At 29.9% G+C, this 22,312-nt stretch overlaps 1 long non-coding RNA gene across 1 annotated transcript; it reads right to left on the reverse strand.

Annotated features, from left to right (window-relative positions):
• Nucleotides 1-1,877: 1,877 nt before the first annotated feature.
• LOC128179293 (uncharacterized) lies at nucleotides 1,878-8,366 on the reverse strand. Its single transcript, XR_008243060.1, has 3 exons — nucleotides 8,285-8,366; nucleotides 7,974-8,091; nucleotides 1,878-4,140 (listed from the first exon to the last, which is right to left on the reverse strand). It is a non-coding gene; the product is annotated as an uncharacterized LOC128179293 (long non-coding RNA).
• Nucleotides 8,367-22,312: the final 13,946 nt, after the last annotated feature.

The raw sequence follows: 22,312 nt of genomic DNA on the forward strand, positions 1-22,312 counted from the left end.
CTAAATTACCTTAATAAATTTGTTTGTTTCACTTGTAATAAAATTTGTTTAATATCAACGTCAAATATAAAAGTTAGAAATACTAACTGTTGATTTAGCTTTATTTAATTAATATGACCAGCATCGATCACTCGGTGGGTTTTTTTAAAATGTCATCTGTAGTAGCTAAAATTGGCGGATGGTGGGGTGTTGTTTTAGTTGTTTTCTTTTCGAGGCAGGTACACTGGTAGAAGCATTCAAATCAACAAGTTTATTCATATAAATTCATGTATTTAAAATAAAAAGATATAAGCAACCAGTATCACTACCAGTTAAATGCAAATCATAGATAATAAAGATATAAGGAGAGAGAGAGAGAGAGAGAGAGAGAGAGAGAGAGAGAGAGAGAGAGAGAGAGATGACAATTGTGCGCTTTCTATTTGTAATCCCTTTTTAACGTTTTACACCTTTACTCAATATAGTACCTCTTCAAAAAATGCACCATAGTATTTTCATAATCATACATAAATCATTATCAGACTTTTGACACGAAAATTAAAATTCAACTTTTGTTTAAAATCAGCAATTTCATGCCGAAACCTGACATTGCCTGACCAGAAATCTCTGATTCATAATTTATTGAATGACAGTTTCAATGGTAGTTTTGACGAATGGCAATTAATGTATTCATGTCATTTCTGATGATAACAATAGCTAAATGTATACCCGTTACAGACGTGAAATATGTTTGAATGTTACATTTCTATTGTCTACAATAGACATATTAATATTCATAGCCCATCAAACTGCATGATCATTCTATCCTCTAGTGAGCTGAAAAGTTGAAGTTTTGAATATTGGAAACTGATTTGGTTTCAGTGTTTGGAGAATTGCGAAACAATTGCTGATGATAGTTTTTATCCTTAATCATAAAAATAGACGATAGGCCATCTAGTAGAATTTGATATTCTTAAATAAGATATATCCTGTTAAGGATCTAATTTGTTGAATTTATGTCCTAAATGATAGAAAAAAAGTTAGTTTTTTTTTAAATATTTTCATTACATAGTTTTTTTTAAGTTGAAATTTAATTCTCTTGTTAAAAATTAATTATCTCTTTCTGACGTCAATATTTCATTCACTAATTGCGATTTCCTTTATTTATGTATTTTTTAAATTTGAATTGTTTTATATTTCTCATAATTTACAAATAGCTGAAATTTAATAAAAGCAAAGAAATTCAAGCTATACTATTTCTGATCAAATAATCGGTCAGTATTGACTATATTTAGCTTCAATCTAATAAATAACATTTACGGGAAGTAGACAAAGAATTGTTTCTCCAGGTTGACTCTTGACTCAGATCCTATATTTTGGAACACATTTATTGACCAACAAATCCAAGAAATCAATTATTGATTGTGTAAGATTCAATAGGTCCATAAATGTCATTCTAAAAAACTGTGTTAAGGACCCACAGCGCGAGTGAATGCCTCACCCCTCACGCTTTTACATTGGTGCTAAAATAAACAAGGTCCGCTTTGAGACCGTGGGAAGAAGTAGTCACCCCTAGACAAAGAAAACCGTATTTGTTTTTCATTGAATTCAATTTTTGTCCAGCGAGAATAAGCTACCCTAAAACTGCCAAAATGGAAACGTCAAACATTTTTGCAGTGTTGTCATTGATTTAGCGTTTATCGTTTAATTAAAAAAGAGAATAGAAATAAAAATAAAACGTGTCATGTTTTGACATAATTTACCGTAAAACTTATTTTGAACCAAGGGGAAGAAAGAAACCATTTTAAAACGGTTTTGCTATGAACATCTATATAGTTATTATGTGCATAGTAAAGAAACGAAGTTTGAATACTTATTATTCATTTCTTCATTATTGAATCTTTTTCTTCTTCTTTCTGAAAAATCTAATTCAATACATGAAATAATTTTTTCTTACAGTGTATTAATAGATACCTTAAAATCAACGGATATACAGATAAACAGAAAGGAATTTGGTCTAACATGTATTGTGAAGAAGTCGCTCTATAGTTATTGATATTTCTTTCATTCTGTATATAAGGACGGCCCCACTCATTGATTTGATCCAGCCTCTCCAGTCGTTTGTGAGGAAACACAGGCAATTGATTTCCGAACGCCCAGAAATGAACCCGACTCCAACAGAAATTTACAGCATGTCAAGTCTATTTCATTTCCATCCTGAACTCCTTTAAGAGAAATTTACAAAATTTCATGTCTATTTCCATTGCATCCGACTACAAGAGAAATTTACAGCATTGCGCGCGGCTCACGTCTAGTATATTTCACTGAAATATACAGATATTCGTGCGAGTAGATATTACATTATGGGATTACCGCAATAATGCATTACATGTAACTGTATCTTGGCGTCTATTGTAATCCTGCTCTTCCGCGCTGATTCACGTGTGATGGTTACCCTTTTGTTATTTCCTTTCAAATGACAATAAAGGGCTTTGCAGGCTACATTTCTATATCAAAAAAGACATTTCATCGCCTATTTTTATTTGTATATTATTATTGTAAATCTGATAACTGTTGTTCAAATTGTTCTGAATTGATTTGAAAAATTCTGTTCATTACATTTGAATATAAAATAAAATTGAAAACGAACAAAACAGTTTGAAAGGCTAGTAAGATAAAAAGTGGTGCATTTTTGTTAGCCTATATTATTTATCGGCTTACAGTAAAGTTTTAAAATCTTAGACTGTGTTAGAAATTGTATATTATAACTAAGTTTTGCAAAGAACTTACAGCCTTATTGTTTGTGTCTATTTTCATGTATATGTTTGTGTAGTTTTCTAATTGCAAATGAAAATGTATGCAATGAGGAATTTCATGAATGGCCCTTACGTATATGTAAAATTAAATGTATATAGATAATTAGGATTTTTATGGGTTTTTTTATTTAATTGAAAACTTTTACGCATACTGTATTTAACCGTTCTTTAGTATTGGAAGCAGGTTGTTCATACACACTATCACTATATTTGTAGTATGCAGTATATAAGAAAAATAGTATATTTTTGAAATGGAAATGAAAACGCATTATACGTACTGCAAATACTGAATTCTACTCTTATTTGTATGAATTGTAGGCCTATAATTTTTTTTGTTCGACGGTAGTTTTCTATTGTGGTCAACATATAATTTAAGATATTTTGATATGTAGAATACATTCAAAAATTTAAAATACATACGAGTCATACAATTCATAATGCTTGAAAATGCGTTCATTAACACAACATTCATAATCATATGACAAAGTCTTTCTAATAGATATGATGGATTGTCTTTATATATACATGTATCAACATTGACATGATATTCTATAATAGGCAGATAAAGTACACGGAAAACGGAAAAAAATCTGGTTAGAAATCTGTGAAACTTGTTCACAGCTTCCGCATTTCATTAGCATCGGGTTAGGATGGTGTTTTTGTCAGTTCTCAATCCCCAGTCTTGAGTATTCGTTATCAACTCAAATCACCGACCCTGCATGTGAAAGAACTGCTAATGAACGGTGACAAATATGGAGGGTGCTATCGACAGCAGACAAAGCCCTGACCAGTGCGAGTTACGTAACCGTTTTCCTACAATGAAATCGTTAATTTATTAACAATGTAATGCGGCTCTTAATGAAGACAGTTAATAAAATCCCTATCAACTCATTGCTTACGACGATCTGGTGATAATTCAATTTGGATTTACCGAGTTCATCATTACGTATAATCAGGGTGATTACCATTAAAATGATGAGAAAAAATATATATGTATAAAAACTATTAATAGCATGCCACGAAGTTTGAGTAAATACAGTGAATTATAAGTAAATAGGAAATATGAATTTAATTTACATTTTTTGCAATTTCATTGCAAAATGTGATCATACTGCACCAGATGACAGTTTACATTGAGCTAAATTTGTTGAGCTTATTTTCTGTAATTTGTTTTATTGAAGGAAAACATGTGATACATGTAAATATACCCTCTTTTTCGTCCGCAGTGGGGAAACTGGTCTGTTCTGTTTTCGGGCCAGTGCAACGGTGTTTGCGTTGATGGAGGCAAAAACCCTGACCGCTTCTCGAGAAAATAAGGAGAATCCAGTGGAATTGTTCTATAAATTATCTTTAAATTTGAAATGAATAGAGCTTAAATTACAGCAAAGAAACAAATAAAAGACACAACAGCGCTGATATGGGTCGCCGATAACTCGCTTAAAGGCTGATTATCGGCACGCAAATTATATTTCAGGAGGTTTTTATCCTGGTCTGATTTCATTAGGTCCCGCCAATTAAAGGATAATCTTGTTTCGGCTCCTGCACTGGATATAAGAGAAGGATGGGAGTTCCTTCCCAGGGATAACGACATTACTAACAGACGTTTCGTCCTCACAGTTGGAGTGTTGGCCAAGATGGAAGGGGCTAAATTCGAATTCCCATATTTTTAACGTTCTTGGGTTTTTGTTTTTTTACTATTTACAGGGTTTCCTCTGTTTTTGTGGTAAATGGGTAGATGTCGGAATGTTTGGATGCTAAATGACAGTATTTAATGATCTGGTTCTAATACAGGCGACTAATTCCAAATCTTTTACGTCCTATATGCATGTACATGTGCGCTGAGCTCATGTAATTGCTTAAGTACATGATGATGTAGGTGGCGTTAATTGCTTGTCAAAATTTGCAATCATTTACGATGTACTGTATGGTAAATGGAATTTTCATAACTAGGCTATTTTTACGATACAAGTAGTTAACAATAACCAATCGTGCGTGAAAAATATATAGTAATTGTAAATAAAACATTTGGATACTCTATAAAAAAATAGACAATTTTTAGACAATTGCAGACTTTCAAATGTATGGTGTGATCATGAATCATACCATTACACAAACAGATTTGATTAAGGCAACTATATTAACCAAAGGTTTAGAGCTCAATTTTTACAAAAAAAAAAAAAATGACATAACGGTATTTAGGAATAGACTTAAAGGGTTATATATATATAGAATTTATAAAATAAAGTTTGCAGTTTGTGTAATTGTAACAAAATTGGCGATGAATTTCATGTTATTTTAGAATGTTAGGAATTAAGTAACTTACGAAGTCAGTTTTTAGCTACAGATAACTGTTCTTCTCCTACACTAAAAAAGTTTTGTGAAATCATGTCAACAAATATACAATATTAAGAAAATTGTGTTTGTTTATTACAAAAATTAATCAAATTGTTTACTCACCCCATTTACTTTTTTGACCTTTGCAACTTTATTGTGTATATGTAAAAATGTTGGGGGTTTTTCATGTACTTCATGTACCATTATATGGTTTTTGAGTGAAAATAAACTGAACTGAATTGATTACAGTTACTAGTATTTAAAAAAAGTTTTAGATAATGACTAATGAGGTTCTGGTATCACATTCAAGTAACGTTTGGGCTAAACACAGGTTACAACTTCATAGCAGAAACATACAACTTTAAATATGAGACAAATCCGAAGAACAAGCATTACATTTCATTTGTTGGTTTTGAAGAGGTTTTGAGTCAACATTGGAACTATTTTTCATTAAAATTTTTCGACGATGATGTGAGCGGGGTTGAAAATTAAAAAGTTTTGATATCCATCTTTTTTAATTTTTTTGCTGAATGTTTGGGTCCACAAAAATTAATTGCAAGTGCAAGGTAAAAGGAGAGAGAGATATAGAGTAATTTGAGTTCTATTGAGTACATAATGTAATATGGTATCGACATTTCTATGACATGCAATGTCATTGTGGAGGTTTTGACACGCATGCACCAATCCAACCTACCAGCAATCGGACCACATAATTATCTTAAAAACTATTGTAGAACAATTTGCCATTCATAAGGAAAAAAAAACGTTGTAATGTTGCTTGACGTTTTCCAATTTTACAAGTCACTGCGGTATAGATTTTCTTCTCTTTTTTTGTAGTATTTTTCGAAGTAATACTCGTATACGGACCCAAGGTCGATATGTTTCCTTGACATTTGAATGAGAAGAAATTATTTTTCTTTTTAAAAATTTTTTTTACTGCACATAACAATTTTAGACAGACCATATCCGGCGAAAATCTTGTCCCTTCTAATTGAACATCATGGAACTCGGTTGGGTTCATTATTTAGTCCATGGTTTTATATAAAAACAAAAGGCATTTTAACTCTTGCTTTCTGTGGAAAGCTAATAAGATTGCATACTAGTAATGTTATGACAGAGACCGATTTTAGTACACTCTCCTAAATGCTTAATTTATAAAACCTGGAAAGTATTAAGATTTCGTTTGTTCTTTTCAATGTCTAGGTTGCTCGCTACGAAATAGTTTTTTCTTTCTATCAGTTCATCTTTAATTTATGATAATAGGTTAATTATCAGGCCTTACATGTAGGAGCTCTGAAATTATGAAAATACTCTGGCAATTTTAAAGCATTAAAAGTCAACAAAGACAAAAACTCCAACATGCATAAACATATAAGCATTCTTTATTTCCATTCAAACTATACATGTTTCAATAATCTGTACACTATGAATGTGAGCAAAAATCACCAACTTTAAGATTGAATACAACCATTTCCGTATACTTCTCATTAATATTTAATTTTCAATGTTTCATATACAAAAGCTTCTCCTTGATTCCTTTAAAATAAAGTAATTGATTACCTTTGATAACCTTATTCACAATTATTAGAACAATGTAGCGTATTAACAATCTAAATGTTTTGAGTTCTGGTAACATGTACCAATTCTACATGTTTGTTTCAAATTCCACCACCATAAATACATTCCCCCAAAAAGTGCGTCAAAGATTTCATGCATTTGATACGAACAGTACATGATTCAATTGTTGAAAATTGTAATTTTTATAGATGCGGGCTTGTAGCTTACAATCTATGAAACATGCGGCATTGAAACAATACAATTGAGCAAGGGTGCTATTAAATTTATCCACCAATCTTGATTGGCTTTTAGATTAAATGCCAATTTTCTTTTTTTTTTAAATCTAATTTTTTTTAGTTTTTGGTTACTTTCATATTTTCAAAAATCAAATATATGATGAACAATAAATTATTGACAATTCAATGTAAGTAAATTGATATCTCATTTTCCTCATGACGCATTTGCTCTTTTTGCAAACAAGGAAAGAGATACCGGGTATGATACTAATTTAGAAACTCAAAATAAACTCTGAATATTAAAGCTGATTGACTAACTTGCCTATAAGTTTTTCATGTACTCAAATAATGATGAAATGGAGTAGTTCGACAACAAATTAAACCTGCGTAAATGTATTCACTTTAAAGTATTCAAAAGTTGAAATCAAACTAAAAATAATGATGAAAACGGTAGAAAAAAATGGTGATAAAAATTGGTGTAATTCTACAACAAACTTGTGTGTACAATCATTCACTTTAAAACAGTCATGGGTTGAAATCAAACTACCAACGATGATATAAAGGAGTAATTTCGCACACATGAATACATTGTTCATTTCCGAAAACATCACAGAGTGTTACCTACGCCATTTGCGCAAACTGTGATGACGTCATCATTCAACTCTTAGAGAAACAAGCAGAACAATTTCAGGGATCACTGAAACGAAGACATCGTTTGTTCTTTGAGGAACATTTCACGAACGTACCATTTGAAGTACTGTTTCGTTCTGTTTTCATAGTCAACTGTTAACGCAATAACCCTGCTTTTAAAAAGGATATTCAAGGGGAAATAAGGATGCTGTAGGCAAAGCAAATTTTTGGGAACGCAAACATTTTGATTTATTCAAAACTATAAAGCTACATATTATGTTAATAAATGACATAAGTCATCTTTTTACCACTATCTATGAAATGCACATATGTAATGCATTTATTAAAAAAAATCAGTTTACATTCTTGCTTCAATATCAACATTAAATGTTGGTTGAATAAATAGGAGTAATTATCAACATACCCAGTTGAATCAGTTCATTATTGAACAAGTGCGCATATTGTTCAAATAGGATACACAAATTGCGGGGGTCTGATATCTGACAAATGCTTGCATGCCCTGGTGTTTGCATTGACAGTTTCTAAACAATAAAGATAAACACAGAGATTTAGATGTATATCATGTCGATATGAATTCGTTCATCAATTCTAATAATTCAGCTGATATTATTTGACAAATAAACACACAAACAAAAGAAGGAAGCAAGATACAAGAATATTTTTTTTTTAAATTTATTTCAAACTTCTAGATCTGTGAAGTAAAGAACAACTCACTTGAATATTGGTAGGAAATACGGTGTCTGTGATCGAGAACGAGTATATATCTTGTCATTTGATCAATACTGTACAAGGTCTGTACATCGTAGAAGATTTCAGACACCTGTGACATTTTTTTTACCGATTTTATTTGCCTTCACGGCGACACATGGCTATGAGGAAAAGCAGTTATGTTTGACATGAAGATTATTCAATCAATTATTCACTTTAAAACAGAATACTACATGATGTAAATAATCATCCGAAAACCTTGAAAAAGGGGTACTTCTGTCAAAAGAGAGTTTGATAAAACAAATACTTGTGTATGCATTACTTTTAAAATTAAAATGGCAAAATAAAATCTTGTCGTGTAATTCAAAAGCGTTAAAACAGTTACTCTTGGGTCATATAAATAAATAAATATATTTTTTTAAAATTATCCTTCATTAATTCATTTTTTCAGCAAATACGATGAACAACATTAATGGCTTTTTTGTTTTAGGTTTGCTAAATGCTGTTGACAATTAACTTATTAAGAAGAAGCTAACTACACCACTAAGAATTAACCTTATTGAGCACATCGACTTAATCAATTATAAAATTGGATGAGGAAGATCTATGTTTGCATTTTAACTTAAACAGAATAAAAATCAAGATACATAAAGTTTAAGTAGGTGGTTTTATTCAATATGCTAGTACATGTATTATCAACACAATTTAAAATGTTTATTGTCATGTAAGTAATATATAATCCAACAACAGTTGTCATAATCTAAATTGTGTATTAACACTCACCAAGTGCTTTCAAAATTTACACTATGACAGAACATGTACGTTAAAATACATACACATAATTATCTAGCATATTGCATACATTGACTTGGGTAATTTATACTATGAATAGGATTTTGTTAAAGATTTCGTTATTTTGGATTTTTTTTTTCGAACTTTTGCATTTTATTTTTTACTCATAATTCGAAGCTTTTGATTTTTTACAGCTTACATGAACTAACTTCAAACCTTTATCATTGAAAATAACTGACAGTCTCGTAACCTCTGTTGTTTTCAGTAAAACATATATAAAAAAAGAGAGAATGTCAGCCTACATTTTGTAATCGGTTCATTTCCAAAAAGACATTTTATAGCATTTTATTAAAGTTTAAAGCCATTAAGCAGCGGGGGTTTTTTTTGTAGCCAGAAACAAACTAACAATAATTTAAGAACAGGAAATTCACACAATAAAAGCAAAAAAACAAGAAAATACAAAGCATTCGTTAAACAGGGTAATTTAAAATTCATTTTCTTAAAACAATTGTTCAGCTACCAATTATATTTTAACATTAACATTAGCAAATCACATTCAACCTAACGGTAGAAAACTAAGTTCCCGTCTCGATCAAAAGGAATAATAAGGGGGTTATAGAGCAAAACCTGTGAGGATAGGGTGGTTTTTGTTATCAAATTAATGTTATTTAAATAATACACTAGCTTTCCACAATATTTTGATCATTATACATTCATATCTGATGTTACATCTTAGAAGGAACAACCATTGCGTATATTTGCACATTTAACGTTGAATATAGGCAGTTATGACAAAGGTACCAGTATTCATTATCTAATTTTTGATCGGAAAAATTGATGTCTTTCTTTGACAATGTTCGTCCTTTTTTTTTTACCCATCTACAAAAACACACCTAGCAGCTTTGTTCTATAATGTGCCATTTATAAAGCCTTTTAGGAATCTGTTGGTAATTATGCTTCTCGTTCAAGTTCACCAATGTTTTACCACCAAAGGTAATAGCGATTTTATTAAATATTAATTTAAAGTAGAAAAAATCTATTACAGTTATTTATATTTGATTATCACAGATATACTAGAGTTTTATACCACTAACATTTAAAGATGTGACAAATACAGGTATAATGTACATTGTACATGTCATATTATCGAAATTAAGCTGTTTTATAAAGCAATTTTTGGCGTACAAAACATACATTTTTAGAGATTAGGAGTATACAATCATTAAAAATCCTTACGACAAATCAATCATTTAGGTCTCTTTGAAAGTTTGAGAATATAAAAATGCTTTAAATTGAACAATTTGATTATGACTACAAAGGTCGATGATATTTATTAGTTTATTGCTGTAGAATTTAAACTATCAACTAAATACAATAGTTAAATGTTTTGAGTTGGGTTTTTTTTTCTTCTATAAAGTAAGAATTGGCTTTTTTATATGCAGCAACTCTATTAAAGTTGTATATGTAAAGTTTATTCCTTTTTATAGGTATACAATGTATATACAATAACTTTTTTCTGTGAGCTGCGTAGTAAATTTTCAATCAACTTTGTGGTAATGGTTCCTTAGCATTAAAATAAGTTATAGGATATATATTTAATAAGCATCTACTATAACGAGGGACAAATGGACGCTTACTTACGACAAAAGATTCCTGAAACCAAAGTAGGAGAACATTTTCAGAATCTAGGTATGAAGAAGGAGAAAATATTAACCATATTCGGGAAAGGTCAAGAGCAAGGCATTGTCATACAGAAGCTATGACGCTATTCCCGACCTCAGAATCCCATTTAGATAGTTATCATCGCAGGGAAATTGAATGTTAATAATGCTTGCATTGCCGCATAATCTGCTGTTAAGACAGCAATTTATCATTTTGATTTCTTTTTTATCCAGCCTGAAAAGGCAGTCAGGAAAACATGTCATCATCTCCTTACCGAGGAACCACGGTGATTTATATAAAACCAATAACCTAGATATACGATCTTCTGTGCTGTCTGTAGGTAAAGTATGTCACGGATCAATGAGCAGTTCAGCAATGCTATGTACAAGATTGTATAAAAAACGGGAAACATTTGTTGACTTCTCCATAAAAATTGACTGAACTTATGTGTCATTTGATACAGCAACCGCCCTTACAAACGTCAACGAAATATGTGCATGTATTATAGGTACATACGTCAAAAATATGAGACCCCCCCCCCCCCCAATAAAAAAAATATAACTCATAATTTATGCTGTGTTTTAATGCATATAAGAATATAAGAAAGCGAATATTTAATTTAACAATCTATTGAAAGACGAAAATTAAAACAAATGAAATCAGTTAGAATATAGTTTCAAACACTTTCAAATACAAACTTCGATATATTTTTGTTCCTAAAATGTGAAAGAATTTTAATTTTCAAATATGAATAGACAAGATTTTTTTTTTTTTCAAATGAGGAAATATTTAGCGGAAAAAAATGCTTCTCCGATTCTTTTTTGTCAGAATCATATGGCCTCTGTATTGCCCGCTAATTTCCGCTTTGTCGATGTCTTCCGGGTTCTGTGCCAGGGAGACTAATTAACCTGTCCCCAGCAGTTTCACTTCCTGTTTCTGCTTCTCAGCATTGGTGATGGTTACTTCTTGACAAGATCACGAAGAATTCTTCTCTTCATTTGCTGCTCAAAACTTTAAAAATACCGATATCGGTTTCCTTTGGGGTTTAGTTAGAGTTTTTGTGTGTCTGTGTGCGTGCTGGTGGGTGATGGTGCAAATGTACGTGTGCATGACACAGTGTCTTGTTACTTATTCTTACTCACTCACACACTTGCTGTGAGTTTCCTAATATCATCTTTTACCATTCTATGTTGCAGGCACTCTTTGAAATCTAAAGAAATATACTGTAAACAGTAAGATTCCTTTTTTCAAGTTATCGTCCTACCAATTTAGATTTCGCACGGTAAAAACTCTCTCTAAAACTCTCTCTCTCTCTCTCTCTCTCTCTCTCTCTCTCTCTCTCTCTCTCTCTCTCTCTCTCTCTTCGTTTTTGTTCGCCAAATTAGTGACTGTATGATCAAAAATTATATTTTGTTAACTCAATGTCAGTGTTTGGTGTCTATATCATGATTAAAATCATACATAAACATTAGATATAATTCTTCTTGCAACTCATATTTCTAAATTACTTTGCAGTAATATGGTAAATGAATTCTTTGTACTTCATGATTGATCGGCTGTACTAGCACATCTATGTGTGATTTTAAGGTTATCATTTGGTTAGATTTGGAGGAATACTCAACATTGCAAGGTCCCGACATTACAGAACTACAATATCTGTCACGGGTTTTTTGTAAATCTGATTATCTGTCGGCTGTAGCTCGAACATGCAAAGTCTTTGAAAAACAGAAGAATAAAAGACTATATGCATGCAGTAAAAATAACAGAAATGCATGTTTAAGAACGCACCAGATTGTTTTTTTCGTTAAAAGGACCATTTTGCTGAGACCATCCATAATATAATGTAAAAAAATAAATAATTCAAAAATTTGTGTTCATTTTCATTTAAACAATGTATTTTTGAATGTACATCTTTTCACTCTAAAAGTATTTTTTTTTCCTGTGATTTTTTTTAATTAAAACATCTTTGTACTACCGTGTTTTTAACCTTTTTTCCGAAGGGTGAGAGAATCTATATTTATAGATAAGGTCATTCCAATTGAATAATTGGCAAGCCATCTAATTACAAAGAATTTAGTTTAGAAATGTCGGTAATTTATTTCTAGAAAAAAAAAAGATTGTTAGAACAATTCAGAAACAGTTGAGGCAATCGGATCAATAAATGGGTGTACATGTGCAGACGAATTGGAAGTCATAGAAAATTACTTTGTCTGGGCCCTAATCAATTCATGTAGGCGTACCAGAAAATATGGTCAATAAGTAGAGTTTTCATTTGTATTTCGTTGAAATGCAGACTCTGTAGCCCATAAAGACTCTGTCAGATGCATAGTGTATCTCAAATAGATGGGATATCTTCATAGAATGAATAAAATAACTAATTTACTCTTTCAAGTATATAATAATATATCATTATTCCGTATGCAAACTTGAAAGAAAGCTTCAAACAGCATATATATGAAGGATTGTTTCACTAATTGTATTCAGCATATTCACATATCCTTTTATGGTATTATGCAAATTTCATATATATATATATATATTTTTTTTAATTATGAGTTTTATTTGTATAAACTTACCTCAACGTTAAGTGCTATGCAGTACATGACATGGCACCTAAATCGGGGAAACGAACTGTTGTAATTAAATACCGAAATTAATCATACACCTGAGGGAGAAAATCATGGTTTATGAATTCATCCCTACACGTGAACTGGTAGGATTCAGAAATAGTTTGCATTTCAAATGAAAAAATAATTATTTTTTCTGGATAATAAGTTTCATTTTAGATTATGGGATTAAATATTGAGATGAGAACAGTGACAAAGGAATAGAAGAAGAAGCAGCGATCGCTGCACCGAGGGTATTTAGAGTCACCGGGTGCGTTTGATTTATTGAACAGCAATCCGAAGGTGAATGGTTGTTGATTCAATTAATCCAAAAATAACACGTATGTATCCATTATATGTAAAGTCGTCGACATTAAACAAACTGCCTGTAAGCATTTCATATAATTTTGAATTAGCAAATGTAACATTCAGTCTTTTATCACCAAACAAATGTAAAAATATGAGAAAAAAAATATTTTCTTGACAATTTATTTTGTATAATAAATAGTGTAATAATTTTTACATTCAGATATTTTAACGTATCATACATTAAGCTATGGAATTCAGAAACTTCCTCTTTGAACATGACTTAATTTTCATTACCCTTTCTTGTCAGAAATGACGTCACCAATTGACGTAACACGTTCATATGTTCATCTGCATCAAGTAATATTCAAGAATATTCAAAAATAAAATATCATAAAACTTGAAGAATACAATTTTTTAGGAGGCTGCATATAGGAAAGAGGGTATAAAGTGATACATATACATTCAATTTGTATGGTGATTTAAATTTTATTTTGCGATTTTATTCAGTACTCATGTAAATGTTCTTCATAATTTTGTTCGATATTTCATCGCTTTCATTGCGATCGTTTGTCATTTAAGAATTTATAGGCATAAATATGCATAAACTATTTCATTTTTTTTTTATTTTAGAAACAGTCTGTTCTATTGAGCTGAAGCTTAATTAGCAAAATATATTGCAATCATGCACTATTTTTGTAACACTTGTCAATGTAATGAGATATACCTTTTATTGCAGAGAGCACATCTTTTGTTGAAAACATCTGTTATATTAACTCAATTTACTGTCATGTGAAAATTTAGCTTGTGAAATACATATCTAAATGGGTTTTTTTTTTTGCAATCCATAATACGTAACACCTTTTCCTAAATTACCGGCAAGGAAATTCATTGGATGGTTTTTAGCTGATATACATGGCATTGCCTCTTCAAATATCAAAAACGTACGTCACTTGAATGACGAGTTTTCACGTGAAGCGTTAACGGGCTAACAAATGCCCTTTGAAATATAAACCATTTCAAGATTAATTAAAGCAGAGAGCACAACAATAATCATTTCAATTTTTCTCTCTCTCTTTCTCTCTCTACATGATATTGAAAACTTTTTGCATGTCTGTTTGGTGGTTAGTGCACGCAATGCATCTGCTCATCTGCCTCATATTCTGTTGCGCCACCATCTGCAACTATTGGGTTTGACGTCTTCAGCGGTGAAATTATTTCATTTCACAATGGCCAACTTTTTTTTTTATTTTCCTGGTTGATTTTTTTTTTTGAAAAAGGGACGTCGATCAGAGGATATTTCATTCAAGACCATTTCGTATTCCATTGACAAAGCACATTTGATCTGATCACCATATTTCAGGAAGCATATCTAGTTTTTTTTTTTTTTTTTTTGGAACGAAATACAGAATGTATAGACTAAGAGTTTGCTGCATTTATTGCGCAGCTTTCTTGGTTTTTCAATGATTGTTGTTGACAAGATCAAAATGATGTAGTTGATAAGAAAAACGATGATGAAATAAACACTATACCCAATAATTCATACAATTTATTGCGCAGCTTTCTTGGTTTTTTAATGATTGTTGTTGACAAGATCAAAATGATGTAGTTGATAAGAAAATAATGATGAAGTAAACACTATACCCAATAATTCATACAATAAAATCGAAAATAAAAAGCCTTTAAATGCAAACAAGGTAATCCATATAAACAAAAACAAAAACTTTATATATATCTAGGTGACATTCAAATACATGAACTCACACGCGTAAAATAAATAAGTGTAAAATATTTAGATAAAACATCAATTTATAGATATATTGTTTCATTAAAAATAATTGAAAGTTCTTGAAACAGGATGAAATAGGGTTGTTAATATTTTCAAACATTAAACAGTTCAATAATGCAATGTTTAATGCTGAAGTCACCTAAGCAAAACCTTGGTCTAATTATAGTTTGCAAAATGAAATATTTCTCTTTTGATATATAATGACTTACTAAATGGTATTTTAATGCTATGGGGCTTTCAGAACCCTTTTTCTGGTTCTTATGCGCCCCATTAAAATTTACGAAAGATTGACTCATAGAAATTACCCCAAAAATAAAATGATTTAGAAAATTTCACACTTCACTTTCTTGCTTAAGCCACTTGTTACGAGAAATAGCACCGTCACAAGAGCAGTCTACTCTATATTGTCATTCAAGATTTATTAGGAATAACTCGCACTTATTTATTGGCATATTGGTGAATGTAATTAAATATTTAAGAACTTTTAATCCAAGGTATTCTCTGACGAAGAAAACATATTAACAAGGTGATTTTTTTTTCAAGGATGGCTAGATATTTTCTTTTTTTTTCTATAACAGGTGCCTTGAAAGCAAAGATTTTGTGTTGGATTTTTTTTCTTTTCATAGTGAAATGTCTTAAATATAACAATGTATTTGATAAAAGTATTACAAATCGCAGAAATTCATTTTTCTTTTTCGTTTCTTCAAATAATAAAGCTCTAGTTTTTTGTTTTTTTTTTTTTAGCTTTTTTTCTTGGAAAGACTTAAGCAATATGTCATTTCATATAGAAGTTCAAATTGACAAAAAAATGTATAAGGCGATTTAAAGAAACAATAATTCCTTTTATCAACAAATAACTTTATCTTTTTAAGAACAAAGCTGTCATATTCTTATCACAGTTATAATTTCAATATAACTGGATAAGGACATACAATTTTTATTTTTAACAGATTCGTTCATTAAGACTTGGTGCTAACAGAATTACTGGATTTAATTCAAAGTCAGAACAGCAATAAATGATTATACGTTCATTTAATGATGCATCTCACAAATGCTGTACAAAAGCAGCGATGATTGTGATTATGATATGAAGAGTTTTATCTGTAAAATGAGTATACTAAACCTTCAAAACGCTTCTTTGTATTTCAAAACGAGGACCTTGTAGTTTTAGATGCTTACCCAATCTATTGACAAAACTAAGAGCAAATAAACAGAGTTAGTCTGCGAGTACTGATTCTGATCGATATTACCAGATCTACGTTAGGGTACGAGGCAATTCTTGAAATCAATAAACATTTCTCGAAGTCCCCCGAGACAAATTTAATTTGTACATGACAAAAGAAAAGCCCTCATTTTTTTTTTTACAGAGAAGACTGTTATAAAGTGAGTTAAATGATTGAATAAAAATTAGGGGCAAATTAAGAATGAAGATATGGTAATCATATTAAGGGAGAAAACGTGTGATTTGTTTATATGTTATATTTTGATTATAGATACAAGCCACGTCCTCAATATTATTGGTGAATTCTTATCATAAAACAAAAGGGGCTCTGATTCTATACATTAAGAATTATCTGATACTGTTTCTGTTCAAGATTTGACTTTTTTAGTCATGGTGAAAATAACGATTGATAGTAAACGCTGGTCTCACAGTTTGTAATCGGTGTAAAAATATGTGAATATATGACTGTGTATTGTACGTGCAAGTAAACATTTTTTAGCAATTCATAATAAATAATTCAGTTGTCTTTTAAAAGATGATACTCACATTCCCCATGTTATATCTGTTTTTCATAAGTACATGTATTCAGAATTGAATTGACAAAAATCTTATTTAAACAGTCATGCAGATGATAGTGAACAAGTAATTCCAATTAAATGTCTTTAAATTATTAATTGTTCGGTCTATAATTACGTTTTCCATGTGTGATAAAACTGTCTACCTTTAAATATTTATTTATTTAACTTTTTGTAAATTGAAGCATTAAAAAAATATAATTTTTATGATGTAATATTTTGTATGTTGTTAACAAAACAAATTTGGTTTGAAATTGTTAAAACTTGTCATTTTTGTCAATCTCAATTTACCAGAGGTATTGATCGGTAGACTTCATGTATAATAGCAAATTTCAAATATTTCAATTGTTAAATTTCAGATGATGTTATCCATGACATACAACCCAACCATGTTGAAAAGTGGGTATTTATGTGGGATGTTTTCATGGAAGAAAGTTTATTTGTTTAAAATCACCGTTTTAACATAGTTATATTTCAATAAAACATCATTTTATTTCATTTGTTCAGTATGCATGAAGGAAAACATTTGGTATACATTGCATGATACTGTTTTTTAATGTTATTCCCTTAACTTTTAATAAAAATATAGTCACAATATTTAAAATGTATTTTTTGTATTACTTGATATGTTTTGAATTTTGCAAAAAGTAATTTTCATGTTATAGAAATTGACCAAAATGCGTAATGTATGTACAGTGAGATGAGTTTTTTTTTTTTTTTTAATTTTTATAAATCATTTATATCTATGAAAAATATAAAAAATAAAAAAGATTTTCTTTAAAAATACAAACAAACAAAAATGAATATTTGGAAAGTATGTCTTGTTAGAATTTATAAACATAGGAAGAAGTAAAAAAAAAAGAAAGAAAATAATCCCGATCCAAAATGCTTTTTGTTAATTTGTGAAGATAGAGTTAAAAAAGAAAAGAGTTAAAAATGAAATTCTTAGAATGATTTCAAAAAATAAAACAAGACTATTAACAATATTTACAACAGTAAAGAGAAGGTTTTTTTTATATCTAGGATTAGCAAATCCAAACAGCTTGCCTTTAATTTAAAATACATGTTCTGTTATACAGAAAAAAAACCTTTTTGTGTGGAAAAGAAAAGAATCAAATAACAGCATTCAATTTGCATTTTATTTCTTATAATTGCAGTAAATTCAGTAATATTTGACATGTTTATGACTGTTCCTGGTTGAAGGATTATTCCATTCTCATTATGTATTTAACACGATAAAAATTACACATGGAAATCAGGATGTAGACATAAAAACATTTCAAGAAGACACGTTCGCTATTTTATTGAAAATGTATAGCCCAATATAACAGAAAAAAACAGTTTTACAAATAATGGCTCTGGAAGAGTTTCATATACAATTGATATAAAATCCACACATGTTAGACTTTACACGTTTGTTCATTTGTCACATCTTGTGAACATCTATGTGACAATAAAGTTTTAAAATTCTTAATCTTAAAATTTAATAGGCCTACTTTCAATAACATTATATTTATTTAATTTTCTATGAATTTTAAAACCTTTACGAAACATCTATACAAAAATAATTTACACTTTCGGTATTTTCATAGATAGACTTGACATAGATATACCTTATAGACTTTACAAAGATAGACTTGACATGAACTTTACATAGGTACACTTTACATAGACTTTACATAGATACACTTTACATAGACTTTACATAGATACACTTTACATAGATAAACTTTACATAGATAAACTTTACATAGACTTTACATAGATACACTTTACATAAACTTTACATAGATAAACTTTACATAGACTTTACATAGATACAATTTACATAGATATACCTTACATAGACTTTACATAGATAGACTTTACATAGACTTTACATAGATACACTTTACATAGATATACCTTACATAGACTTTAAATAGATAGACTTTACATAGACTTCACATAGATAGACTTTACATGGACTTTACATAGATAGACTTTACATGTTTGTTCATAGAGCACATCTTGTTAGCATATATTAGAAAAAATTTACACTTTACATAGAAATAAATGGATTACTATTTGACAAGATGTTGGCCAACAGCTAATGATTTTGTTATTTAAACATATTTTATTGATAAATCAAATGGATTGGGTAACAGGCAAAGTTTATGTAAACCTTCTCCAAAATACAAAGTCAGGTAGTGTTGTTATAAGACAATCTATAGAATATAGTTTTACCAGTTACAGTGATATATATATAATTGATATTTTTTGTATACAAGACAATGGATAATTGAATTTTAAATAATAATCTTGACTTTTATCACATATAAATTGTAACTTAACTTGTTTTTTTAACATATACATATATACATTTCCACCTACATCTATGATTTACACAGAGAAATGTTCATATTTGTATTAGCACTGTATTTGGCAAGTGATCCATTGAGAATTTTTGGTGCGAAATTGTACCATAATGACACAGTTAATCTTTTGTCCATTTATTTTCAAGACAAAAGAAAAATGAAAATACGACAATTCATTGTAAAGGAATCTAACAGTAAACATTAAAAACATAGTTAACAATCATCCTTTTCAAAGTATTGTTCTCTATAGAAAATAAAATGATGTTGGGAAAATCACACAATATTTTTTTTTTTACTTAATAAAGGTTTAATTGCGCTTGACAACAAAGAATTTGGTGAATATTTAACAATAATGTTCTGATATATAATTATAAGTTATAGCCATGCATTTATCACACAAGAAGGTCATGAAACGGATTTCACAGACATATTCCCAAATGCCTAATTGATAGTTTTCTTCCAATTAATTAATAAAACTAATATTTATAATTGTAGTTATTCAAAGAAAATATTAGATATATGAAAACAGTGGTATATATTTGAACCAATTTCAATTATCTCTTGAATTCATAACCCATATTCAATTTGTTTAGATTTTCATTTGCCTTTCTGAATATACATTGAATTTCTATAAATAGCTACAAAATGAAATTAATGTCAGCAATTAATAAGTACTACATGTACCATTTTTTATTTTTGAATTAAGAAGTATATATATTTCAAAATTGGAAAAAAATACTTAGTAGAAGTGACGCCTGTATATATGTATATTTAAATAAATTGCTAGCACAAGTATTATACAAATATATCAATCATAAAAAAATTTGGTATTCAAACCTGGTTCCTTCACTTTTAACTATTACAATGAATTATATACTAGCAATGACTTTGTATGTTAACCATTCCTTCAGTTTTCTTCTAAATATATTTCTATGAAATTGTGACTTGCAGACACTTATTACAAACGAAGTAAATTGTATCTATAGTTTTGACACAGTAAATATAGGAATATTACAATATCATGTTTTTATGTCAAGAAAAGAGAGAAAATTCTATTAAGGATGCTGGATGGTAAACAAATTACTCATCGATTTGCCTTAAACTTTTAAATATGATATATTTTGGTCATAAACTATCATTTTCTTATGAAAATAAACAAACATATTAGCTTCAATTTTGAACATTTTCCTATACTAGCATCTTTATACACAGCTCTTTATCTACAGGAGGTTCATATAGCCTTAGAATGACACCGACCCTCCAGCCACCTTAAGATGTTGCATTTCCGGAACATCGGGTAAAATTTAAATTGTTTACCGTTTCAGAATTTTACATGTACTTTTAATAATAAACAAACGGATTCAAGGAATTTTTTCTCTGTATACCTTTAGATTGTGTCTATGCTCCTTGAATCTTCGCATATGTTGATTTTTTTAAACTCAGTCCACGATTTTGATAACCCCTGGTATTTCTTACCAGAACCATCAACCGTTGCCATAATAGGAGGAATTACAGAACTTGAAACTTTTGATGGATTGGTACACGTTACAACCATATTATTTATAACTTAAGTCAAATCTATCAGACAAAACGGGGTTGTAAGCCTAAATCAACATCAAAATATGAGGGATAAGTTTTAAAAATCATAAACAAAAGACGAAAACTTCCAAACCCGAAATTGTTTTCAGATGTTTCGGGGGCAGAGTCGAACTACCGTTTTCGCTTTTTGTGTCCATGGTTTTTATCAATTTAATCCATATCGTAAAAATTATGAAAATATACTTAATATAAAATAAATATCACCCGTCTTCATTATTTTTAATCCTACAATAATGAAAGCATATTAAAAATTGAATTTTAAGCTTCAAAGTAAATACAATCAGCTGATATAGACAGTTGTTACCCACGTGCACCTTTGCAGGAATGTTTGAAAATAATGACCAATCTTGTGTATCAATTAAAATAAATTATTCAACAGCTAAGAGCACCGTGTCACAAGGCTAATCTGTAAAGAACCCGGCGAAAGCCTCTGTAATCCTCTTGCTGTTGGACCGGACAATGGTTTTAATCTCCATTTCTTTCACACGGCACCGAAAGAGAACTCCATGCAAGTACAAAGACTCAAGCAGTCCCAACTCTAATTGATGGGGATACGAATTACATTAGGGACCCGTAAGAGGATCACAATATAATTGGCGGGGATTTTGCTCTGGATTTAGACTTCCAGGTTTTTGTAGCTACAAGCTGGGCTGAGTAAATTATTTATAAGATCACCCGTGCCGCCATTATAATTTTCTTCCTTTCATGTCTACCAATGCCTATGTCTTCCTTGTTTATTTTACATACTTGGTCTCTCAGAAGCAAACTCATTTTCTGTTAACATATGTAATCAAAGATAATTCCTTCACTTTTAATCTAAAAGATAACGGCATATAAATTTATTGATAATGCTGCTCAAATTTCTCATCTCATCTTCTTTATCGTTGTCTATTTCATATCGTCTACAAATCTTAACACAGTCTTCAACTGGGTTTATAGTAAAAATGAATAACAAAAATAAATCATTACCAATTAGGAAATATTAAAGTTTGAAAGAGATTATATGATTATTAAAATATTTCAAACTTGTATCTCATAAAAGAAAAGAATGCCAATATCCATTGTCTCCTTTCATCTACAGACCCCACATATGTCTGGAGAAATTTATTGTTTCAGGGACACCTGG

Source organism: Crassostrea angulata, chromosome 4, assembly GCF_025612915.1.
Source record: "Crassostrea angulata isolate pt1a10 chromosome 4, ASM2561291v2, whole genome shotgun sequence".
NCBI lineage: Eukaryota > Metazoa > Mollusca > Bivalvia > Ostreida > Ostreidae > Magallana > Magallana angulata.